The sequence below is a fragment of the Macaca mulatta genome, chromosome 4, assembly GCF_049350105.2.
Source record: "Macaca mulatta isolate MMU2019108-1 chromosome 4, T2T-MMU8v2.0, whole genome shotgun sequence".
Classification (NCBI taxonomy): domain Eukaryota; kingdom Metazoa; phylum Chordata; class Mammalia; order Primates; family Cercopithecidae; genus Macaca; species Macaca mulatta.
Window position 1 is genome coordinate 176,446,239 of NC_133409.1, and position 26,902 is coordinate 176,473,140.

The 26,902-nt window shown below is 45.6% G+C and overlaps 1 long non-coding RNA gene across 2 annotated transcripts; it reads right to left on the minus strand.

The window, feature by feature from the left end:
- Positions 1 to 13,592: 13,592 nt before the first annotated feature.
- Positions 13,593 to 26,506, minus strand: LOC114677715 (uncharacterized). 2 transcript variants are annotated; one of them, XR_003729150.2, is made up of 3 exons: positions 26,260 to 26,506; positions 18,673 to 21,121; positions 13,593 to 14,811 (listed from the first exon to the last, which is right to left on the minus strand). It is a non-coding gene; the product is annotated as an uncharacterized LOC114677715 (long non-coding RNA). The 2 variants fall into 2 exon arrangements; XR_013416834.1 differs by having other exon boundaries at positions 13,594 to 13,977; positions 14,070 to 21,121.
- Positions 26,507 to 26,902: the final 396 nt, after the last annotated feature.

The following is a 26,902-nucleotide window of genomic DNA, read 5'->3' on the forward strand; positions in this document are numbered from 1 at the left end:
CCCTCTCCCCTTTCCCCTCTCCCTCTCCTTCTCCTTCTCCTTCTCCTTCTCCTCCATCTTCTTTGAGATGGAGTCTTGCTCTGTCACCCAGGCTGGAGTGCAACGACACAATCTCAGCTCACTACAACGTCCACTTCCTGGGTTCAAGCGATTCTCCTGCCTCAGCCTCCTGCGTAGCTGGAATTACAGGCATGTGCCACCATGCCTGGCTAATTTTTGTATTTTTAGTAGAAACGAGGTTTCACCACGTTGGCCAGGCTGGTCTGAAACCCCCGACCTTAGGTGATCCACCCGCCTCGGCTTCCCAAAGTGCTGGGATTACAGGTGCCTGGCCCAAATGGTCTTTTCTTATCTGAGTTCCATTCTTTACAAGTAAAATTAAAAAAAAAAAAAAAAAAAGCCTCTTATCATGAAGACATATGTGGGCAGGTAGAAAGGGTTTTACAGGATACATTTTGTAATGCTTCCAGACAATATATAATTTACCATCTTAACTATTTTCAAATGTACAGTTCAGCAGCATTAAGTACATTCATGCTGTTGTGCAACCAGCACCACCATCCATCTCCAGAGCTTTTTCATCTTCCCAAACTGAAGCTCTGTACCCATTCAAAAACAACTCTCACTTGCACCTTCCCTCAACCTCTGGCAACACCCATTCTACTTTCTGTTTCTGAATTTGACGCCTCTCGGAACCTTATATGAGTGGAATCATATAGTAATTGTCCTTTTGTGACAAATACTTATTGGCTTATTGCACTGATAATAATGTCTTCAAGGTTCACCCAGGTTCTGGTATGTGTTAGAATTCTCTTCCTGTTTAAGGCTGAGTAATATTCCATTGTGTGGATAGACCACAATTTGCTTATCCATTCACCTGTTGAGAAAAATTTGGTTTGCTTCCACTTTGGACTATTGTGAATAATGCTGTTATGAACAAGTGTGTACAAATCCCTGGTACAGTTTTTGTAATTCGCTTTTACTTTCCCAGACCAACTTAGGACTTGACAGATTTTGAACATGAACTTACTTTCCTTCCTTGAGACTAGATAGATTTAAGATTAAGCATTTTTAAAGGGGGCCTTTTCTTTGACTAAGTATCATAGAAAGTAATTTGGTGTCTTGTGCATGGTGCATTGCTTCTCTGAATGAATAATTCAGACATTTCAAAACACTAGTGGATTTGAAAATCAAATTCACACAGAGAGGGTGAGTTGTGAGAAAAGGATAGCATAGGCACCATGATTCAGGTTTGGGGTGCTACAGACTGACATCAAGAAATCAAATGAGAATAAATTACAATTCAGCTGTGAGTGTGCAATACACACACACACACACAGAAGCAGCTAGTTTAAAACTCAGGAAAGCACACAATTCTAGCTGCATTTTCTAGACTACCTTGAGGTTTGGGCTTTCACTTTATAAGACAGGTGGAAAGCGTTGGGAATTAGGATCTGGAGAGTTAACCCTACTTGTGCTCTCCCGCCTTGTTGCCTGATAGTGCACCTTAGATAGTTAATGGCAAGGCTTCCTATGGGCCAGATAAGGTTGCAGAGAATTTTCCATTTCACACTACAGATTGCCCTGTTGACCCAGGCAGCAGTATCACAGATTAATGTCACTGGCCAATGGAGAGGACACTCAGCAGGCATGAATGCTTAGGGCCTCTGGAGCCCAGAAGCCAAGAGCAGGACCCTCATCGACTGGACCCCATGGCAGCTGTCCTTTGGCCTCTCGCAGGCTACATGGCCTCTCATTTTTGCTTTTCCTTACACATCTGCTCTTGTTTTTTCTCTCAACTGACTTCCTTTGTTTACTCACTTTGAATGTAGCTCAATAATGCCACCAAGCTTGATTTTCCAATGCTACCTTTATTGGCTATCGAGTTCATTGCATCTGCCAGTGGTGTCTGCATTGCTCAGTTCAAAACTTTGAGAGTCTCATTGACAAGCTTTGGAACTCATTGCCCAATCCAAGTCATCTAATACCCTGGGTGGATGGCGGTAGAAAGAAGGGAGGAAAGGTAGGAGGATGGTGGTGGGAGCCCTGTGGTGTGTAGGACTACCTATCCTTCTCCCTTCTTCTTCATCTTTTTTTTTTTTTTTTTGAGAGGGAGTCTCACTCTGTCGCCAGGCTGGAGTGCGGTGGTGCGAGCTTGGCTCACTACAACCTCTGCCTCCTGGGTTCAAGGGATTCACCTGCCTCAGCCTCCTTAGGAGCTGCGACTGCAGGCACGCACCATCATGCCCAGCTAATTTTTTTGTATTTTAGTAGAGACAGGGTTTCACCACGTTGGCCAGGATAGTCTCGATCTCCTGACCTCATGATCCACCCACCTCGGCCTCCCAAAATGATGGGATTACAGGCATGAGCCACCTCGCCTGGCCAGGACTCTCTACCCTTCTTAGAGACCTTGGCTGGGAGCCAATAAAACAAGTCTAGAGCACTGATTGAAAGCAAGTAGGGTGAAAGAACAAATTGGTTGAAAATGAAGAGAGAAACATCCATGCCCTCAACTCATAATGCCATCCTGTTTAGCTTCCATCCCTCCTTGTGCAATAGTGGCCCTCTAGACATGACTCACTCATTGGAGAGACTGTAAAACCTCCATAGAAATAAAGCATTGTGATTTTGTTGTTCTTTTATGGAAGGCCCTTGGTTACATTAATTAATTAGCCAGTTAATTAACTCATCAGCCTCCAAACGTGTATTGAGTGCTGACTATGTGCCAAGCACTCTGCTTTGTCCCTTTTGCGTCAGTGTACAGAGGCTCTTAGAGCGCTGGCTACATTTAGCTTGGGAGCTAAGACAAGAGTCCCGACACCTGGTAAGAGTTTACCTGTCTCCCAGGGACTCTCTAGGAGCTTTTATATGTTATTCTTAATCCCCTGGCAATTCCAAGTGCTAAGTATTATATTTTCCCTGTTGTAGGAATAAATCTGAGGCTCAGAAAGGTAAATAGATTGCCCAAGTCACACAACCAGCAAGTAACCATGAGTGATACCCTAGATGGCCTTTTGCAAAATTTGTGCTTTTGGTTCTCCACAACCCTTGGCAAAGCTATGAATAGAGGTGGATGCGCTAGAGATGCTTGATTGAAATATACACCCTGTAGGTAGATCTGTGAGTCCCTGAAATAAGCATAAGCCAGTTGTGTCCATTTTAAAGTGAATTTAAAAAAACACTGGCCAGGCACGGTAGCTCATGCCTATAATCCCAGAGCTTTGGGAGGCCAAGGCAGGCGGATCACCTGAGGTCAGGGAGTTCAAGACCAGCCTGGCCGACGTGGTGAAACCCCATCTCTACCAAAAATACAAAATTAGCTAGGCGTGGTGGCGCATGCCTGTAATCTCAGCTACTCGGGAGGCTAAGGCAGGAGAATTGCTTGAACCCAGGAGGCATAAGTTGCAGTGAGTGGAGATCGAGCCATTACACTCCAGCCTGGGTGACAAGAGCAAAACTTCATCTCGGGAAAAAAAAAAAAAATACTGTGCCACTCTAATAATTTATCTGGAAGGAACAAGGGAAAGGGGTTCCTTTCTGACTGTTTCTGATTGTTTCCAATTGTTTCCATTTTCTTGATGCATCTCATCCTAAAACAACATTTATATGTTTCATGCCTGTGTCCCTACCAAATCTCATGTTAAATTGTAATTCCCAATGTTGGAGGTGGGTGGGAGGGCCTGCTGGGAGGTGTTTGGTTTAGGGAGGCAGATCTGGAAAGTAAAACATGGACATGTGCCTGAAAACAAAGCAAAACAAAACAAAACAACAGTATTCTATATTTTTAAAAATTAGAGAGTTTACATTGGTTAAAAAAATTAATTTATTGGCTGGGCATAGTGGCTCATGCCTGCAAACCCAGCACTTTGGGAGGCCAAGGCGGGTAGGTCACTTGAGGTCAGGAGTTCAAGACCAGCCTGGTCAACATGGTGAAACTCCGTATCTACTTTAAAAATACAAAAATTAGGTGGGTGTGATGGTTGGTGTGTGCCGGTAACTCCAGCTACGTGGGAGGCTGAGGCAGGAGAATTGCTTGAACCCGGGAGGCGGAGGTTGCAGTGAGCCAAGATTGTGCCACTGCACTCCAGCCTGGAAAAGAGAGGAAGACTCCATCCCCCGGACAAAAAAACATTTAATTTATTTATTTTAAATTTTAAAATTCTTGGAATGAGTCATCAATGAACATTTGAACATTATGTTAAATTCATCTTGGTCTTATAATTAAATTACCTTTGTTATCACCTCCTTTGTTCTTAACAGGAAATTATATTCTCCATGCTTTCTCTGTCTGAATTTTCTCTAGTTTTCGGTTCTATTCATTTATTTAAAACTGTTTTCATATTCTCTCTTACACATGAAGATACACAGGATTTAAAAATAATTTAGTAGTTTTAAAAAAATCTGAGAGTAAATTAGAATGTTAAAAACAATTTATGATGTTGGTATTCTCAATTCAATTAGTAAAATATGCCTAATCTAAAATAGCTATAGATTAACTGTCTTGAAATTTCAGTATGACTGGAATGAACTTCACAACCTGAAGATAGCTAAGGTTGCAACGCTGGCACTCAAACCTCAGCGAGGCTTGGGTTCTTGTCAGCTCCTGAGTCAGCACTGGAGGTGCACATGGTCACTTGTACAGGACTAATTGTTTCTCTCTGCTGCAAGATATGTGGAACCTTTAAATGCCAGAATCAATACAGGATTTTGAAAGAAAAGTTGGAAAATACAAGTTGAAATAAGACATAAATCTCTGCTAGCAGGAGATAAGAAGCCCTAACTGTTTCTGACACGGCTCAGAAGACCCTGCACCTCTATGGCCACGCCACCTCACGCTGTCCAAGAGAGGTGTGCCTGGGCCCAGGCCTTCACTCACTTCCCAGTCTGTCATGAAAAAGAACCGCACGTTTTCCTCTAACACAAAGGTCAGCAAATGACGGCCTGTGGGCCACCTGTGTGTATGAGGCCCATGAACTAAGAAGAGTTTTCCTACTTTTAAATGGTTGGAAAAAAATCAAAAGAAGAATATTTTATGAAGATAGAAATCATCTGAAATTTGAATTTTAGTGTTTATAAATAAAGTTTTTTTATTTTTATTTTTTAGATGGAGTCTCGCTCTGTCTCCCAGGCTGGAGTACAGTGGCGCAATCTTGGCTCACTGCAAACTCTGCCTGCCAGGTTCAAGCATGCCGGCTAATTTTTTGTATTTTTAGTAGAGACAGGGTTTCACCATACTGACCAGGCTGGTCTTGAACTCCTGACCTCGTGATCCGCCCGCCTCAGGCTCCCAAAGTGCTGGGATTACAGGCGTGAGCCACCTTGCCCAGCCTATAAATAAAGTTTTATTGGAACACAACTGTGCTTGGTCCTTGGGTTGGCTCCTGCTAAGGGCCTCAAGAAGCCTCCAATCATGGCGGAAGGTGAAGGGGAGCAGGTGTCTCACATGGCAGGAGCCAGAGCAAGAGAGAGAGTTGGGGTGGGAGGTGTCACACTTTACAACAACCAAATCTTGTGAGGACTCATTCACTATTGTGAGGACAGCGCCATGCCATGAGGGATCTGCCCGCATCACCCAAACACCTCCCACCAGGCCCCACCTCCAACATTGGGAACTGGAACTCAACATGAGATTTGGTAGGGGCACAGACACAAACCACGTCAATGTTGTTTTAGGATGCATCAAGAAAACGGAAACAATCAGAAGGAACCCCCTTCCCTCGTTCCCTCCAGATCTCCTGGTCTACCCACATCTATGCCAGTTCTTTCTGGTCTTTTCTTCTGTTATGATGGATGAAATTTCCTTGCTTCTATCAAGGTCAAATCCTACCTTCTCTGGATTCCATCCTGCTTGCTTTTCAGTAATCTCTTTTTCCTCTTTTTCTCTCTTTCCTCCACTATCTCTTTTATCCTTTCTACTAGATCATTCTTACCAATATTCAAGTGTGCTCTGAAATCATTCCCTAAAATAATCCTCCCTTGACCCAGCTGGCACAGCTCTAGCTCTGGCCTATTTCTCTGATCTGCTCCAAGGGTCATTCATGTGTGTCATCTGTGGTCACTGAACCCACTGCCTCCCTTCCCATTCTTTTCACTCTTACCACTCCACTGAACCTGATCTGGTAAGGGTCATCGTGTTGCCAAAACCAGAGGAAGCGTCTGTCTTAGTCTGTTTTGTGTTACTATAAAGGAATACATGAGGCTGAGTAATTTATAAAGAAAGAAGGTTTATTTGGCTCACAATTCTAAGAGCTGGAAAAGTTCAAGATTGGGCATCAGCTGTGGGCATCAGGCTTCTTCCACTCATGGTGGAAGGTGAATGGGAGGGGAATGTGCAGAGACCACATGGCACATGAGGAAGCAAGAGAGGGGAGGTGCCAGGCTCTTTCCAACAGCCAGCTCTCTCCAGAACAAATAGAGTGAGAACTCCTTCACCCCAAGGGGGGCATTAATGAGGGGTTCACATCAAGACCCAAACACTTCCCACTAGGCCCCACCTCCAACACTGGGGATAAGTTTCAGCATGAGATTTGGAGGGGACAAATAAACAAACCATAGTAACTTCTCACTATTTCTCAAACTTTCAGCGGCATTTATACCACTGCTATTTTCTTTTTTTTTTTTTTTTTTTTTTTTGAGACGGAGTCTCGCTCTGTCGCCCAGGCTGGAGTGCAGTGGCCGGATCTCAGCTCACTGCAAGCTCCGCCTCCCGGGTTCACGCCATTCTCCTGCCTCAGCCTCCCGAGTAGCTGGGACTACAGGCGCCCGCCACCTCGCCCGGCTAATTTTTTTTTTTTTGTATTTTTTAGTAGAGACGGGGTTTCACCGTGTTAACCAGGATGGTCTCGATCTCCTGACCTCGTGATCCGCCCGTCTCGGCCTCCCAAAGTGCTGGGATTACAGGCTTGAGCCACCGCGCCCGGCCACCACTGCTATTTTCTTTTGTCTTAAAATTTTTTTCTCTTGGTTTTGGCATGCCATACTCCCCTAGCTTTCCTTCTAACTCATTATCTCCCTTCCCTTCTCTCCCTCCCTCCCTCCCTCCCTCCCTCCTTCCTTCCTTCCTTCCTTCCGTCCTCCCTCGCTCCCTCCCTCCCTCCCTCTCTCTTTCCCTCCTTTCCACCCTCCCTCTCTCTCTCCCTTCCTTTTTCTCTCTCTTTATCTTTCTCTTTTTTCTTTTAGAGACAGATTTTCACTCTGTTATCCAGGTTGGAGTTCAGTGGTGTGATCTTGGCTCACTGCAGTCTCAACCATCTGGGCTCAAATGATTCTCCCACTTTAGCCTCTCAAGTAGCTAGAATTCCAGGCACATGCCATCATGTCGTGCTAATTAAAAAAATTCTGTGTAGGGACAGGATCTTGCTATGTTGCCCAGGGTGGTCTTCAACTCCCGATCTCTAGTGATCCTCATGCCTCAGCCTCCCAAAGCACTGGGATTACAGGTGTGAGCCACTGTGTCTGCTGTCATTTCTTTACTGGCTCTTTCTCCTGAGCCCAGTCTCTAGTTCCGTTGTGGGATGCCTTTCTTCTCTATGTGGTCTCTCTATGTTGTTCCACACTATCCCTTGCTTTAAAAGCCATCAACATGCAAATAACTTCCAAAATATTTCCAGCCCTGATGCTTCCCTGATAGGCAGACTTCAGAGCCTCTTGACTCCTTGCTTGACATCCTCACTGGGATATCTAACAGGCATTTCAAACATAAAATGGCCTAAACAGAACTCTTAATTTTCCACCACACACTGCATGTTCTCACTCATAGGTGGGAATTGAACAATGAGAACACATGGACACAGGGCAGGGAACATCACACACCGGGGCCTGTTCGGTGGGTGGGGACTGGGGGAGGGATAGCGTTAGGAGAAATGCCTAATGTAAATGATGAGTTGATGGGTGCAGCACACCAACATGGCACATGTATAGCTATGTATCAAACCTGCACATTGTGCACATGTACCCTAGAACTTAAAGTATAATAAAAAAAAGTTTCCACCACAAACCTGTTCCTACACGAGTCCTATTCGGCTTGATGAGTGGAACTACAATAGATTCAGTTGTTGAGGCCAAAAATCTAGGAGTCCTATGAGATTCTTCTCTTTTGATTCAGTATTCCCATCTCTCCTCCACCCCAAATCTGGTTCATCAGCAATTCTTGCCAGTTCTACCCTCAAAAAATGTCCTGAATCCATCTCCACGGTTGCCACCCTAGCCCATGCTCCATCCCGCACACCTGGTCCCAGCGGGGTACTCTGGTCTCTCCCTCCACCCTTGCACCTGTCCCTTGCTTCTGCCCGGGGCCTCTCCAAACACACCTTCTACCACACTCTCCCAGCTCACTGCACTCCAACCTGTGCCCATTCCTCCACCATGCCAAGCCCACTCCTATCTTGGGGCTTCTCATTGTTTGCATTTCCTGTGAGAGTTCTTCCCTCAGCACCCAAACTAAAGCAGACCCTTTACCCCATAGCCCTTTGTAAATTTTCTTCTTAAGATCATCACTCTACAAATATCTCTTATTGATGAGTTCTGTACCTACATTTTGTCTTTCTCTTCCAGAATGTAAAAAGCAGGAACTTCTCATGTATCCCAGGCTCCTAGGATTGTCCTTGCTTTTAATCAGTACTCTAAAAATGGATTTATTTTAGTTGCCAGCATATCGTATTTTTGGTCTTTTTCTGTGCAAAATATTTTTCCATATTGTTTACATACAATAGTTTTACATACTACCTTTTTCACTCAACATAGCTATTTTTTACATGTTATTTAACCATATGCATAAACATTCTTTTAATGATTGCATAATACTACATGCCATGGTTGTTTCCTTTGGTTTATTTCCCTGTGATCTGACATTTAGGTCATTTCTAATTTTCACAGTTACGGGCAACATGTTCATTCATTTTTGTGCAAGGGTGCATGTGTGTGAGCGTGTGTGCATGTGTGTTGCCCTGTTTTATCTGTGCCACTGAAAATATAATCAATCTCTGGAGTTCCATGACATTGCAGCATGCTTCCAGAGTGCTGCACACCTGGTCTGGCTCCAGTGAGGGAATAAACCAAACCTAGAGTGCAATTAGCATTTGAATTAGTGACATGAGGATAAACAGGTGATTATCCCATTTAACAGCTGTTGAATGGTGTTAAAGACACACTGTCTGAATGCTTGAGCTTCAAATGTAGGGTTTATTAACAAATGATTAAGAAAAAAAGCAGAGGACTATTGGTTTAAATAAATGAAAATAGGGTTTCCAAAATGAGGTTATTTCAAAGTGCTTTAAATCAAATCAAACCAAACCAAACAACTAAACTGATTTCAACTTCTAAATCAAGTTGCTTGTTTAAAAAGTGAACAGCACAAATAATCACATTTCTACTTCCTGCCTTTTGTCTGAAGAGCTCAGAGTATAGGTATAGACATTCTTATTATACACTCTTGATTAGGCAAAGAACACGTATAATTCAGTATCTGCATTTTGCCCACAGGGAGACCAAGTCAGAACTGTCCACAGACTTCCACGGAGGTCACAACCAGACATTGAAGAGACAAAATTAGAACTCACTGTTCTGGGCTTTAGAAGGATCAGCTTCTAAAACTAACACTTTTTTTTTCTCTGTGAAATCTATATTGAGATTTTTAGAGTTAGCAACAGGTGAGAATATTTTTATTGTTGATAATGTTTAGCTTGACAGTTTTCCTTTAATTCCCTGTTTTGGATCAGAGCTGTGGGAGTCTGCAGTCTGAGTTGGTGGGGACCTGATGGAATATACTACAGCTGCTATTTGCTTTGTTTTCATAAAAGTTTATGCTTCTTAATTTTTTTTTTTTTTTTTTTTTTTTTTTTGCCTTAAGTTTTGGGTTCGTGGATTTAGGGTCAGCACAGCATTACAACTAATGGTCTAGGTTTTCCAGAATTTCTACAAAATTCAGTAAAACTTTCACTGAGCCAGCCTTCTTGATGAAGAAGCGGTAAAACCTTAGCAAAAGAAATGCTGGGAAGAGTGTGACTTTGATAAATGCAAATATCACTGTCTCCCCTGTACATGCGTAGCGCTCAGAAACAAATTTGGTCTATTCCTTTAAACACATACACAGCAAAAATGTTTTTCCTTTCAAACAAATAGAAATCATTACCCTTTATGGATTTTAGATAATTCACAAAATGAGTTCTATTGCATTTACCAATCAAGTAACTCATGCTGGTGTTTAGATCTGAGGGAAGATGAGTGGCTGTCTGTGGCTAGCCTAGCCTCTGGTTTATGACTTGCATATATGTAAATCACTCCCTTTCATTTTTTTTCATGATCAGCCTGATAGTCCAAGGCCTAGATCATCCTGAACAGTAAGCTGGCACTTTATTTGCTTATAAAAGAGAACTTATCTATTAAACTCTTTTGGAGGTGATGGTGGCCAGTGAGGAGGAGGGCAAGGACTGGTTTATGTTAGGTTCTATAGACTTACTGTATATATGGTCCAGATGCTACATGGAAGACTTACACAAAAATTCCTTGTTTTTCTGCAGGTCAGATTTAACTGGGCATCTGTATTATTTGTTTGCTGAATCGGGTTAGCTAAGCAGGTTAGTGCTGGACACTCTTCACTGGCCAGGCGTCCTGGGGGTCTTCCCTGCAAGCTCTACAGAAGCAGCGCCGCTCCTCTCTGGTGGGTGTGGATCTCGAGATGGGTGCGCTGCTCTGATGGGGTGCTGCCTCTCCCTTCAGGAGGAAGATGGGAATCGTACCAGTTCACAGAGATCTTTCCGGTCCTCCGTTAATACGTAATATTAATGAAACTTATCACTTTAAATGAACTTAGATGCCCTTGTCATCTTAACTACCAACAGGGCAAAGTAGTGAGAGGATGGGGGCGAGAGGAAAGCCTGCCCGGTGCAGTGGTAAGACCTTCATTCTGCCGTCAGCTGATCTGGAGACTCTCAGCAAGGGAGAAACGTGGCGTCTCTGAGTGGTTTTTTGCCCTAAAGGATGCTTACGTTCATAGGAAGCTTTTCGATGTGTTTCCTCCATGGGTGTCTGGGGCTTTTGTTTTCAGCTGCGCTTTGCACAGGAGCTGGAAGGTTAACTCCCCAAAAGTGAACTTCCTCTCCTTCTATAAACTGACCCCTGGTGGTTGCTATAGCAACTGCAAAGAGCGAATAATGAGCTGTGTAAACAAGCCCCATTCCCAGTACTGGGGCGCTGCAAGCCCTCCCTAGAGAGGGCGAGGGAGAGGAGGATGCTGTGTCTTGAAAGCGGCTCTTTGGGAGAGCTGGAACCGCAGCAAAGCGTCCACTCCCTCCCCTCCCTTTTCCTCTCACCTCTTGAATTCCCACCAGCCCCTGGGAGGAGACAAAGGACGTAGGAGGGCAGCAGCATGCAGGGGCCTGCCTTTGACGCCCAGGAGTTGAACACCAGACAGAAAATGAAATCTAAACATTTACCCAGAGCCCTGGGCTAGAAATGTGCCAACCTGACCCTGGAAAACAAATAACCCGCGTCACCGCCACACCTGCTGCAGGCCCCAGACGCCATAGGTACTAGAGGAATGGGCTGCAAGGCCCTCAGCTTCCTTGCTTTAGCAATTCAGGCAGGACTGCCTGAAGATTTCTGAGACCTCTGCTCCTTGCATTCATTTTCTTTTTCTTTCTTTTTTTTGGAAAGAAGGAAAATTGGAGAAATAAAACATAGTACCTAAGTGTTTTGTGATTTTGAAGCTAAACACACACACACAGACACACACTTTTTTCCTCTCTGGGAACTTGGCTGCTGCTTGCAGGAAACTTTCTGCCCGTAATAGCGAAGGTTCTAGTATTATTTTCAGTTTTCTTTGGTTAACTCTCTCCCACCCTCACTCAGGTTACTTTACTTTATTTTTTAGAAACAGGGTATCACTCTGTCACACAGGCTGGAGTGCAGTGGTGCAATCACAGCTCACTGCAGCCTCAACCTCCCTGAGCTCAGGTGGTTCTCCCGCCTTAGCCTCCCTAGTAGCTGCGACTACAGGCACATACCATGCCACATCTGGCTAATTTTTGTATTTTTTGTAGAGATGAGGTTTTGCTCTGTTGCCCAGGCTGGTCTCAAACTCCTGGACAAGCAATCTGCCTGCGCTGGCCTCCCAAAAGTCAGGTGTGACTCACTGCGCCCAGCCTCGGGTTCCTTAAAGAAAAGTTTCTGTATATTAAATATAAACTATATGATGCACAGAACACCACAACTTCCCTGTAAGCCTCCTAAAAAGATGATCCAAGTAAATTGGTGGGATGGATGGAAATCCCATATTGTTTCAGTCTTCAACAGTGCTGGTACAGGTTCTCATTTCTTCCCATGAATATCAGTGTTTTCTCAGTCACTGTGATAGGAAATCTAGTATAATGAACCATATTCCTGTTATAAAATCATTTTTATTTTACTTCTAACTTTTTAGAGTGTTTGTACATCTATTATTTCAATAGGTTCTTACAAAAATCCCCCAAATCTTGTAGGGCAAATTATATCTTTAATTCTGCAGATGAGGACACTGACATTAGGGAGATTAGATGATTCTATTATGGGGAAATTCAATGGTTCTTTTACAGGGAAATTAGATGATTCTACTACAGGGTCAAAAATTTAGGGTATAAAAGGATTTATCAAGGCATGAGTCACTATTATTTCCAAGATATCAAGTCCCCTGTATTTATATGAATCTAGATAGCAGAATGTTTCTTTTCTTTTCTTTCTTTCTTTCTCTTTTTTTTTTTTTTTTTTTTTTTTTTTGAGACAGAGTCTCACTCTGTCGCCCAGGCAGGAGTGCAGTGGCACAATCTTGATTCACTGCAAACTTCGCCTCCCAGGTTCAAGTGATTCTTCTGTATCAGCCTCCCGAGTAGTTGGGATTACAGGACCCCACCTCCACACCTGGCTAATTTTTTGTGTTTTTAGTGGAGACAGGGTTTCATCATGTTGCCCAGGCTGGTCCATCCCAAAGTGCTGGGAATACAGGCATGAGCCACTGCACCCGGCCAGCAAAGAACATTTCTATAAGCTATATTTTATACATAAACTATAAAGTCTATTTTTACAGAGCATTTTCCTCCAATGCATTCAAATATATTCTACCTAGTATTACTCTTTGCATTATCTTTTCATATAGGTGACCAGATCATAGTTTTGCCTGGTTTCTACTTTTTTATCTGGCATTAAAATATTGTCCTCATTTTCTTTTCAAGCCATATTAACAGCTATTGCAAGGGCTGGTCTGCTATAAATGTATTCCTCTTAGAAAGAAAAAGTGGCAGCCAGGCATGGTGGCTCATACCTGTAATCCCAGCACTTCGGGAGGCCAAGGCCGAGGGATCACCTGAGGTCAGGAGTTCGAGACTAGCCTGGTCAACATGGTGAAACTCCGTCTCTGCTAAAAATACAAAAAATTGGGCCGGGCGCGGTGGCTCAAGCCTGTAATCCCAGCACTTTGGGAGGCCGAGACGGGCGGATCACGAGGTCAGGAGATCGAGACCATCCTGGCTAACACGGTGAAACCCCGTCTCTACTAAAAAATACAAAAAACTAGCCGGGCGAGGTGGCGGGCGCCTGTAGTCCCAGCTACTCGGGAGGCAAGACTCCGTCTCGGGAGCAAGACTCCGTCTCAAAAAAAAAAAAAAAAAAAAAAAAATTAGCCAGGTGTGGTGGTGCGCCTATAGTCCAGCTATTTGGGAGGCTGAGGCAGGAGAATCGCTTGAGCCTGGGAGGCAGAGGTTGCAGTGAGCAGAGACCGTGCCATTGTACTTCAGCCTTATAGAGCAAAACTCTGTCTCAAAAAAAAAAAAAAAAAAGAAAAAAGAAAGAAAAAGTGACAGACATCATGATAGTTCTTGCTTTTTCCACAAAATTTCTTCTTTTTCTTCTTTTTACCTTTGAAATGAAGTTCTAGGCCACAGCATTTGCGGGTCTTCTGTAAATGCCAAGCTCAATCCCAATGGTGGGTCATGCCTCTGTGAGATTCTAAATAAGATAAAAGGAAGGAAATCTGGGCTGGTGATGCTGTTTCCTCAGAGGAAATAAGAAAACGTATGAAAAGTAACTTTGGAGCCTACCCCAGTCTTGTAACTGTTCAATGGTGGAAAACGATGACAACTTTCTTCTACTAAATGTAGCATGAGACTCCCAGGAAACTGTTGGAAGCAGCCTCTGTGGGTAGGATGGCTTGTAGCATCAAGAAATGCATTTATCTCAGCGGAATAAACTTGTAGTCTCTGCCCCTAAGACCAAGGGACTAGATTTTTCTTTTTGTTTGAGACGGAGTTTCGCTCTTGTCATCCAGGCTGGAGTGCAGTGGTGTGATCTTGGCTTACTGCAACCTCTGCCTCCCGGATCAAGTGATTTTCCTGCCTCACCCTCCCAAGTAGCTGGGATTATAGGTGCCCGCCCACCACACCCAGCTAGTTCTTGTATTTTTAGTAAAGATGGGATTTCACCATGTTGGCCAGGCTGGATTTCGAACTCCTGGCCTCAGGTGATCCCTGCCTCGGCCTCCCAAAGGGCTGAGATTGCAGGCCTGAGCCACCGTGCCCAGCCCAAGGGACTTGATTCTGATGGTATCTCATCCCTCCCTTGGAACGTCAGAAGGTGCAAACTTTTATCAGCCTAATTTATATGCATGGATGCTTCTTCCCCAGGTACAGGACAGTGGTGAGCTCTGGAGCCGAGACACCCCCCAGTCAGAAGAGCCCATCCACTCTACACAGATGACGGGTCCTCTGAACCTTTGGGTCTTCCACGTTGTATGGGGGAATGACTCCTTTTTTCTCCTTTGACGTGAAAGCACTAGGTTAAGTCCTTAGAGCACAGAGAGAAAGAGATCATAAAATATTATTCTTGGAAAGAAACTCAGAGATAATTAATTGGAACTGCATTTGCCACATTCTGAATAACAGGATTCCTTCCATTGCTAAAACACTCCGTATGGTAGGAGCTGTACCTTCATTCGCTCTAGACTAGAGCTCTCTAGTAGAAATACATTGTGAGTCATACATGTAACTTTAAATTTTCTGGTAGCCACATTAAAAACAAAAAAAGTAAAAGGAAACAGGTGGTTCTCCATACAAGATATACAAATAGTCACTACGCACATGAGAAGACACTCGATCCATCACTAATCATTAAGAAAATGCAAATCAATACCTAACGAAATACCACTTCATACCCATTAGAATGGTTTCTATGAAAAGCTTAAAAATAAATAACAGAAAGTAGCGTTCGTGAGGATGTGGACAAATTGGAACCCTTGTGCACTGTCGATGGGAATGTAACATGGTGCAGCTGCTGTGGCAAACAGGATGGTGGTTTTTCAAAATATTAAACATGGAATTAACATAAAATTTAGCAATTCCTTCCTTCTTTGGGGTATATACCCAAAAGAAATGAAAGCTAGGGCTGGGCGCGGTGGCTCATGCCTGTAATCCCAGCACTTTGGTAGGCTGAGGCGGGCAGATCACAAGGTCAGGAGTTCGAGACCAGTCAGCCAACATGGTGAAATTCAGTTTTTATTAAAAACACAAAAATTAGCTGGGCATGATGGTGGGCGCCTGTAATCCCAGCTACTTGTGAGGCTGAGGCAGGAGAATCGCTTGAACCCGGGAGGCGGAGCTTGCAGTGAGCCGAGATGGCGCCACTGCACTCCAGCCTGGGCGACAGAGTGAGACTCCGTCTCAAAAATAAAAAAATAAAAAAGAAAGAAATAAAAGAAATGAAAGCTAGGACTCAAACAGACATCTGCACACTGTACTCATGGCAGCATTCTGCATGATAACCGCCCGTAGTGGAAGCCACCCAAGTGTCCAACAACAGATGAATGGATAAACAAAATGTGGTCTATACAGAAAAGGAATATTATTCAGCTTTAAAAGTAAAAAAAAAAGGACATTCTGACACATGCTCCACCATGGATGAACCTGAAGACATAATGTTCAGTGAAATAAGCCAGTCACAATAGGACAAGTACTTTATGATTCCACTTACATGAATTACCTAGAGGAGTCAAATTTATAGAGACAGAAAGTAGAATGAAGAGTTATTGTTTAACGAACATAGAGTTTCAGTTCTGGATGATGAAGAAGTTCTGGATATGAATGGTGGTCATGGTAGCATAATAATGTGGATGTACCTAACACTACTGAACTGCACACTTAAAATGATTAAAATGGTAAATTTTGGCCGGATGCGGTGGCTCACCCCTGTAATCCCAGCACTTTGGGAGGCCGAGGTGGGTGGATCACGAGGTTGGGGGTTGGAGACCAGCCTGGCCAACAGGGTGAAACCCTGTCCCTACCAAAAATGCAAAAATTAGCCAGGCATGGTGGTGGGCACCTGTAGTCCCATCTACCCAGGAGGCTGAGGCAGGAAAATCACTTGAACCAGGGAGGCAGAGGTTGCAGTGAACTGAGATCATGCCACTGCACTCCAGTCTGGGCGACAGAGCAAGACTCTGTCTCAAAAAAAGAAAAGAAAAAGAAAAAGTAAATTTTATGATATTTGTATTTTATGATAATAAAAAAGGTGAATATAATTTTATACTACATGACATTTAGCCCATAAAATCAGAATATTATCAGTTCAACATATAATCAATGCTAAAAAATTATTAATGATATAGTTTGCCTTCTTTTTTTACACTATCTTCAAAATCCAGTGAATTTTTTTTTTGTACTTTCAGTACATCCTAATGGCCACGTGTGAAGTGCTCAATGGGTACGTGTTGCTAGTGGCTGCCATATTGGATGTACTGCTTTAAATAATGTTTAGTGGGAAGATAGCCTCAAGGATGCCGGGTGGTTGTTCTTTCAACTCCAAGTCCCCAAAGGCCATGGGGTGAAACCTTGATGACCGTCAGTAAGACAGGAAACACCGACTGTTTTTCCTTCTCTATACTCTCTCTGACCACACAAATCACTTCTGTGACCAGATATGTGGGTTTTTTGCACATTGCCCAGTTCTCTGCCACCCAGTTGGTGTCAATTCTGACACCATCTACCTGGAGATAGTGTCAGATCCCACAGATTAATGGCTTAGTCCCACAAGACTGCCCCCTACTTCCTGTGCAATTGTAGGTAGTAGGGCCCAGGTTACACACAACTTCTGTCCAACTTGGCTGCAAATCTGAGGCTCCCAAAACCTCCTTCTCAGGTTCAATCATTTGCCAGAATGGCTCATAGCACTCAGGGCAAGCCTTTGCTTACTTTAACCCATTTATTATAAAAGGATACAGCTCAGGAACTGCCAGATGGAAGGCAAGGTATGGGGGAGCGGTGAGCAGCTTCCATGCCCTCTCAGGTGTGCCGCCCTTCTGGCACATACGTGTGTTCTTATTCATCAACCCGGAAGCTCCCCGAGCCCCATAGTTCAGAAATTTTTATGGAGGCTTCATCATGTAGGAATGGTCAATGATTAACTCCATCTCCAGCCCCTCAGTCTCCCCAAAGGATGAGAGTTGGGATTGAAAGTTGCAAGCGTCTAATCATAGCTTGGTCTTGCTGGTGACCAGCCCTGACTCAGGAGCACACCAAGGGCCGCCTCATTAGAACAAAAGCACTCCTATCACCCAGGAAATTCCAAGGGATTTAGGAGCTCCATGTTGAGAACCATGTCAAAGACCAAACGTTAGAACAAAAGATGTTCTCCTACTGCTCAGGAAATTACAAAGTTTTGTTTGCAGGTTTGTTTGTTTGTCTTTTAGGAGTTCTGTGCCAGAAACCAGGGACACAGGCCAAAATCCATATTTCTTATTATAAATCACAATATCCCACTATGGCACAGCCTGTGTGGTGTCTGTAGCCAGGTGGGGCTGCCTGACTTCCAGGCACCTTTCCCTCCACAGGCTGAGAGAGACTTGGTCACAGCCCAGTGTCAGGACAGTCAGGATAAGACTAGACTGATCTGGCTCCTGAGTCGGTATCTTCAGGTATGGTTTAGTAGCTAAGGTAGAATTCAGAACACACCTTGTAAGGTTCATGAATGGCTAATGTCTGAGTGAAAAAATAAAGTCCTTAAGAACTGGCAATGGAGAAGGCAAGGGATTTTATGGGGGTATGAGTAGGGCTTGATGAGCAAAGTCCCAGACAAACTGGCATCCTTATCATTGTAAAAAAACATAGACTTCCTAGCATGGTCCTTCTTACATAGCTTAGCTGTTGAGAGACTCCTTCCTTCCTTCCTTCCTTCCTTCCTTCCTTCCTTCCTTCCTTCCTTCCTTCCTTCCTTCCTTCCTTCCTTCCTTCCTTCTTTTCTCTCTTCTTCCCTCCCTCTCTCCCTTCCGCCCTCCCTCCCTCTCTCCCTCCCTCCCTTTCTTCCTTCCTTATTCATCCCTTTCAAGCGTATTTCATGGGCCTATCTGTAAGGTGGTTATCTGTTTTGAAGTCTGAGGGGACTGGGTCCCCTCCCGTGCCCCAGCCCCTGCTCTCTGGGAAGTCGGCTGGCTGTGCTGGGCAGGCTCCAGGACGGGCTGAAGGCGAGGACTGCAGCAGCTCTTCCCATCGTCACCCTGGCTGCTGTGGGGAAGCTGGCAGGTTTCTGGAAGAGTGCTTGCTTGGAATGCTCAGCATCCTCCCCAGCCTCTGACTCTCCACTGGGGATGCAGACGGTCTGCATTGCAGTTTAATCCACTACTGAGAATTCCCGTGCTTCTAGAAACCATCCTCTCACCTCCGAGGGACTCCATCTTGCCAGCTGTCCAGAGGAAACAAAATGGAACACTGCCCCATGGCCCGGTGCTTTGCACGGTTGTCAGCTCCTAGGTTGGCAAGCATCAGATTGATTAAAAGGAGGTTTTGTCAAACATAATCCTGCCCACTAGCCAGCCAAGCATGTATGCAAAATGAATGGCAGGACTGGGAGGGGCTCTGTCCGGCCATCCTGGACATGGGTGTGAGTGTGCATGTGGGGTGTGTGTGTGTGCATGTGTGAAAGTAAAAAGGGTGTGGGGTGCAGAAAGAAATGGTCTTGTTTTCGATTCTATCATCGTTTTACGACCTCTGGCTCCATTTCCTCCTCTGGAGTTGAGGGAGTGAACTGTCGCCAGCCAGTCCCAGCCCTGTGATCTCTGCGCTGGTTTGTGTAGGCGGCTCCAGAGACACAGATGCAAGACTCGCGTGTCTCAAACTTGAGAAGGAACAAATTGCTGGGGGAGGGGGGAGGGGAAAGGGTGTGGCTGCCTGCACGTCTATCTGCCCCTCCTGAAACACTGCCACCCTTGAATGCACATCCAGGAGCTCCTTGGAATCTCAAAATACATCATGTGTACTAGGATTTAGGCTCCCTGCTCCCCACTGCGCACTCACACCCCGCCGCACACCCTCACACCCCGCTGCACTGGGAGGAGGGGCAGGCTGGTGTCTTTCTCATTTTTAAAAACATGGGTTTGTTCAGCTGCACGGGCTCTGAGGAGACCCCTGGGATGTTTGGATACCAGCTTTGGTAAAACCAGTGACCAGGTAGCTGGAGGGACACTGTGGCCCCTCCTCTGGGCAGTACAAAGGCCCCCTCCCAGGCCCAGCTCTGGAACCAGGCCCTGTGCCATGTCCACTTGCTGCCTGGCCCCAGGCCTTCCTCCTCCTCTGAGGGCCCTGGCTCCTAGAAGGCTGGGCTGCCTCTTCTGCCTGCCCTCCTGCTCCCTGTTCAGGCTTCATACAAACACCTTCTCAACTCCAGAGGCTGCAATTAGCATTTTACAGCAGACAATCCAAGGCTAACACAGATAATGTCATGGACGGCACTGCTTTTATTCCCCTCTGGGATTAATGTCCTATGAATAAACACTCCACAAAGCCTGTATTCATAGAAACACTTATGATGTAGAATTGGAGCCAAATGGTACCTATGGACAGCCTGGGATAAGGGAGCGTGGAGAGAAGGTGGGCTCAGGAGGAGACGGGAAGGAGTGGGCTGCTTGCTCAGTGATTTGAAGCTGCTGCATTAGTACAGTGCTGTCAGTCTTTGTAGGTAGGACTTGAGACCAGGCAGGACAGGAGACCAAGCAGGGAGCTCAGGGAACCATGTCGGTCTCCACAGTGGAGTCTGGACTCCAGAGCTCTCGCCATGGTGTCCTAAGAGCAACAGAAGAGACTCGGGGGTGGCAGAGTGAGGGAAATAACATCATGAGCGGATCTGTTCGGCAGAGAACTGGAGGTGGGCTCGTTTGGTATTGCAATTGCTCTACATCAAATCCCTTCAGGAACTGCTGTGTGCTTGCTTGACTGATTGCATTTTTGTTTTTGAAAATAACAAAATCTGTAGTATAGACAGCAAAATGTTAAAGCTGATGAGTGGGTACTTGGACCTTTGATCTATTATTTCTGCACTTTTCTACATATTTAAATTATTTCATAATTTAATACATATATATTTAAAAAGAAGGAACTGGATATTCTTTATTTAATTTGGCAGAAGCTGTTTTGGGAAGTCCATCTTATCCATGCACTTTCCCTTCCCACCTGCTTTGTGAAGGTTCCAGACAGGGCCAGGAACACTGCGTTCCTTGACAGGCAAGGTTTTGTATCCCTGCTCCCCGCTCCCCCTGCTCCTCTGCAGGGCAGCAGCACAATTCCAGCTTTGGCATACCCGGGAAGCCCGGTGCTGGCCTCAGTGCACCCTCACAGCTCGGCTAATTCCAAGACGTGCAGGCACCGCACTGCCTCCTTCTCTGCTGTAAACAACCAGCATGAATCATCGCGGAAGTCAGTAGTCATCTCTCCGCCGTTTGCAAAGACTGGGGAACTGCAGCATCACAGGGTGACCCGCTGGAGGCCACAGAGGGAAGATAACCTGGAGGAAAAACTAGAGCTGAAAAGCTCCAGCTGGGATTGAAGGCTGGAGGCTGGAGCAGTGAGCCCTTCTGTTCTGGGTAGGGCTGGGCTCTCCCAGCGAAGGGCCTGTGTCACCAGTTGTGACCTCTCAGGGGAGCCCTGGCTGTTGAGTGGCTTCTTTGGGTGGTGTGGTCTCCCTCTGGCCAGGCCTACAGAGTGACCCTCCAGCACCCAGCCTTGCTGAGTCCCTGTAGGCCCGCTCTGAGGGAAGAGGCGGATAGTTCAGACGTTCAGAGAAGGTGCCTGGTGGCTCAGGAACTGGTCAGACTGTGTTCCAATGCTCGCGGCCGCTAGGAGATACCAGGAGGACGTGATCAGGAGAAGCACTTGGCTTGAGCAGAAGGCATGGTTTCTAGGAGACTAGAACTGTTTCTTGGACCCCACCTCTATTTCTGTCTTTCCTGGACATTTTACAACCAGAGTATGCTCTTATAATGTGACCATAGTTTATGCTAAACTGTTTGGAATAAATTATACCTGGAATATAATCTAAGTGCCTAGGGTCCTCTCAGAGAGCTCCCTTGGGTCTGATTTTATGAGAAACCACTTGCTATAGCCTCAGAAACAGTTAAGACCCCAAATATTTTCAAACTGGTATAAGTGGCTTGGATTTTTAAAAAGTGCTCCTTTTACAGAGAAATTGTAATTTTGTTGTTGAATTATACATGTTTTAAGTCAAGACTTGAAGTATAGTTACTACATCATCATACATAAAATGTTTTCTTTGGGTATGGCTGCTGCAGCCCTTGGAAACCAATGTCATCCCTGAGAGTGTCACAAACTTTTAACAGTCCAGCCTTCTGTTCCGCCAGGGCACTTGAGGATTGGTTCTATTTGCTGCTTTAAAATAACAGCCCTCCCTTATTCTGAGGAGAGGCAAGGATTCATCGGCCCTGACTATTTATCAGTGGTTTCTGAAGACAGGAGAATGTTTATTTTGTGAGAACATTTGTCCTACCTTAATTTGCAAGGGACTTAAAAAGTAGCCACCATGAAACACAATAGTAAATATTTGATTCTTGTGAAACAGGTTAGTGTTTGTGATGGAATCTCTTCTACATCAGAACACCTGAGAAATCATTTTTCCAATGGTCCCAAGTTTGGTGTTTTCAGAGCCCTTGAAGGGGGGCGTTGCAGGCGCCAGGCATTGGAGGGACCCCACGCTCCACATTTCCTTCCCTCGCAGAGTTCAAACGACCTGCTGCTGCATCGGGCATTGTTCTCTTCCTCCTCACCCACAGGAAAGTCCCCACGGCCCATTTTCTGAGCCGTGCTTTTCCACTCTTTCGTAATCTATTATTGTGACCTTGAGATGCAGAGAGAGAAGGCTTTGGCAGGATGCACTGCCTGTGGAGCCAGAGCCGCTGATATCTGTGCCCTGGACCGCATGCTCCACTGCCATGGCTGTGCCAGTCCTACTGGTTCCTCGGCAGCCGCCACCCAGTGCCTGCAGGGGCACTGAGAGGGGACAGAGAGGAAAGTGTGCTTACAGAAGGGCCGTGTGTGTGTGTGTGTGTGTGTGTGTGTGTGTGTGTGTTAGAGAGAGGCACAGAGTAGAGACACAGGAAAGAAAGAGACCAGGAGAATCTGCCTTTAAAGTAGACTTCAAGTTATTTGTTTCTAGGACTGTACCTGATAGATTTGATTCTCACCAAACTCAGTTACAAAAACTCTGTGCAGGGAAGGGAATCTGCATGCTGGGGGCACGGAGCCATGGAGACTCAGGGGCAGGAGGACTGTGGCCACCCTTTGGTCGCCACACTCATGTCCCTGTTCCCTGCAACCCCGTTCTTCTCTCCCTCTTCATTCTGCTTTGCGTGGGCAGATGCTCCTGCCAAAGCTTACTTCATCAGATGAAATGAAGGGGAATCTGATTTGCCGCTAATTGGACTTAGTGTAGGCAATTAGGGTTAAGCTGGCATGAGGGAACCACCAGACGCTGGGATTTTCATCACAGTCCTGGGAAATTCTCCCAGAATTTAAGTGGTTGCAAATCACGATATTAGTTTACAGTAGCAATATTTTAAATCAGTTTAAAACAGGATATGGGCCGCCTGGAAATAGCCAGTGCAGGCACTGCCGTTATACAGATATAAATGTACATAATGTGTGTATGTGTATATATGTGTGTATACACAGACATATACACATATATATACACATACAATGTATACTTCTATATTTTTATATATAGCCCACATGGATAGTTGATGGTGAGACTATACATGTGCATCTCTCGCCAGGTGAACAAGGGCATTTAACAGGCACACTGTGTTTCCCTTTTCCTTTTCTCAGTTGCCTCATCTTCAATTCCTGTCTGGAATCAATCATTCACAGATAATGAGGCTACAGCAATAGTTCCCGGGTCATCTAGCTCCTCTGAAAGGAGTTTTCGCTCTGCATGGCGCTTGCAGTGTTTTAAGCCATCACCTCGTCGGCACTTGTGGCGATGCTTCTGCCATGCCCCTGTTCAACTCTTAGAGCCTGCCCTGCAAGCAGAAGCATCCATTTCACCTACAGGTGCATTCAGTCATTTCATCCTTCACTAAGTATCCAACAAACGCTTACTGATTGCTTGCTCTCCGGACAGCCCTGTGGCCACCACCAATGGGGTGGGAGGAGCATGTGTTATGTGTGTCTGCATACGTGTGTTATGTGTGTATCTGTGCGTGTCTCTGTGTATGTGTGTGCTCTGTGTGTGTGTGTCTGTGTGTATATAAATACATGTGTGCCTCTGTATCTCTCTGTATGTGTTATGTGTTTGTATCTGTGTGTCTGTGTGTTGCGTGTGTTTCTGTGTGTGTCTGTGTGTGTGCACATGTGTGTCTGTGTCTCTGTGGGTATGTCTGTGGGTGCTTATGTATATGTGTGTATGTGTCTGTCCGTGTCTGTGCGTGTCTGTGTGTCTGTATGTGTCTGTATGTGTGCATCTGTGTGTCTGTATGTGTGTGTGTGTGTGTCTCTGTGTGCCTGTGTGTATACATATGTGTGTGTCTGCATGTATGTCTGTGTCTGTATATATGTCTCTGCATGTGTGTGTATATGTATGTGTGTGTCTGTGCGTATGTCTCTGCATCTGTATGTATGTCTCTGCGTGTCTGTGTGTGTATGTATGTGTGTGTATGTGCATCTGTGTGTGTGTGTGCATGCATGTGCGTGTGTCTGTGTGTTCCTGTATGTGTGTATCTGTGTGCCTGTGTGTGTGTGAGCTCACAGCTCTGGAGCTTACACGCAGATATAGGCATACACAATCGTGCCTACACACACCTGTTGCACGCTTATTCTTACTCTGTGGCTCTCAGGCTGCATGAGTAAGTCCCCAAGCCATTTCCCTCCCTGGTCAGAGCAGCCACCTGCTTTCAGGACAGCAGCTGCCATTTATGTTTCCATATCTGGCACCCAGCGACCTCGCTGAGCGTGGCTGAGGAGAAACAGACACTGATACCCCGTCCTCATCTGCAGCAGCTCCCACAGAACCACCAAAAGAAGTATCTTCAAGGGCGGTGGCACAACGCAAGGACGGCGATGACGGGGGTTGGGAAGCTGCTCCGGACACTGCATCGCCCCACATTTTCTCCCCACAAATGCAGTTGCCTCTGCCCTCTGATTACGATTCCTGCTAGATATTCCGAGCAGAATGCACTTGTGCCAAGGCCAGGCATTTTCCATGTTACCCTGTGCCAGCGGTGGCTCTGCATCTGAGACCTGCCATTCTGCACACTCAGGGCTAGGTCTTTGTGTGGGAGCTGGGGCTCTCGGCCACTCCCAGCCCCCAGCAGGCAGATGTGCAGACCTCCTGGCAGGGACATGCGGTGATCAGAAAGATCTAGGGAATATGGTATGTTGGAGCAGCCCGGAGACTCTCTAGATCCGACCCCTGTGGGGTAAGTGGGACGTGGCAGCTTTCATTCAGCTGCAGGGGAGGTGAAGCCTTCCTCTAAGACCCTGAAAACACATGGGTAAGTCCTGGGTGGTCCAGCCTGGACAAGGGCCTGGTTTGCCCAGGTGATCTGGTGTAGGACTGTCCTTGAGTATAAGGACAGTTTCTAACTGTTGAGGAGGGTTGTAATGAAGAAAACCCACAATCCTCCCTCAGCCCTGTCCTGTGTGGCCTCTGCCACGGGCAGGACACACTGTAGAGAACACAGAAACAGGACACAGGGCCTGTTCTCAGGGGGCCGGCAGCCTGATTGAGATGCGATGCTTAGCCTCAGTACTCCCCTCCCTCGAACCCTCCAGGAGCAGATCCGCCAGGGTTCTGTCCATGCTGATGTTACTGGTGCCAGGGAAGTAGGGGAGGAGGCGAGTGACCCTTTGTGACTTTCCAGCCATTAACCCCTCTAGGATAGATTCTCTGTAGTTTGTACTGGTACAGTCTATGTTTGAAGACATCCTTCCTTCCATTCCTCATGGCTCATCAGTTTGTGTTTTAAGTCTCGCCATCCAGATAGTCTTTCTTGGTCTTTTGTTTTCAATTTGTATTGTAGCTCTGCCACACTCGTCCCTCTAATGAGACCTAACTATTTCCTGCCTCCCACCTGCGGTCATTCATCCATCAGGCCCAAGCTTATGGGTGTTGAACAATACAGCTACTTACTTTTGCCAGATTTTATGTGTGTCTTTACATGTATATATTACCCCAGTGGAAGTCAACCCAACCATGGGTAGGAAACAGAATTGATACGTGTGTGAGGAAAGGGATCACAGGTACAAGACTTCACAGAACTAATGCACTACTTGTTCACATTTTGGTGCTCATAATGCAGTCCCCGCCCCCCCATAGATGGATGTAATTTGAGAAAGAAGACACTGCCTAGAAGAATGGAGGACTAGAAACCAAGTTAATGAGGGTCTCTAACTAAGGATTGGGATCTCGTGATCAGTTTCACTCTCTTATCTTAGAGATGGCTGAGCCAGAGGCCACCACTTCATTCTTTTCTTTTTGCTGTGCCCTGCCTGTCTCCATGGTTTTCCAGGATTCCCAATGTGATAAAAGTGTATCCCAAACAGTGTGACATTATTTAATCTATTCTGGCAATTCAGTGTCTGTATCCATTTCCCTTCAAATATTTCACCCAATTATCTTTGCCCCACTACTGTATTTCATTGATTCTAAGATACACATTAGTTCTTATTTTAGCATTTCTGAAATTGAAATACATGTAACATTGGTGGTGTGTCATAATTCGTTAGGGTTTATTTCTTTCTTAGTGGCACACCAAATAATGGTACATTGATGGTGCTTTAGATTGCCTCGAGAGTTCCTGAACCAGTAATAGTGGTTCTAATAACTCCCTTCCCAACGAGGGGGAGGACACAGGCTCCTTTCTGTCCCTGAAAGAATCTTGCAGGTGCTGCCCTCAATGTCTACTCCAAACCTACTTGACTCTATCTGGGTGACTGTGGCTTCAGTACTTTCACCTCCTACCTGGTGTTGGCTTCCCAGGCTGGGTCTTTGTTTGACTCCGACAGGGCTGTCCATTAATCTGAATCCTTGCTTTGCCTCTGGTCTCCATCCTCTGCCGCTTCTTGGCTTTGCACTCTGCAGTCTGCAGGCACTTGCACGTGCGCAAACACCAGCAATTCTCCCAGACCTCTGTCCTGCGGGGACCCAGCTGCCCGCTTGCCAGGGTCACGAGATCTGAAGGAGGACACAGGCTGTCCTTTTTACTTTTGTGTCCTCAGCACTTTGCCCAGTTACTGGCACATGGTAAGGACTCCATGGATGTTGACACAATCAATCCGTGAAACAACAACTTCATTGTTTTTATCCACACGAGACATATAGGTGCAGAACATTTATTCCTTTTTTTCCACAGTAAGGAGGAGCTCTGGCACACAGCTGTTTGCTAGGCATTTGGTCTTGAGAGCTATTTGCTGAATTTTTCTTTTCCATGTGGTGCTTTTGTCTTTTATTTTTTCTTCCTGGCCCTTTGGCTGGGATGGGATTTGGTTAGCATTGCTGGGGCTGTGCAAGGGCTGAGGTGGGGCACACATGTCTTATCTCTTTCTGCATAGCCTCATACCTGGCCTAGCCTTGAAATTTCCAGTTGACGTGGGGCAGGTCCAGG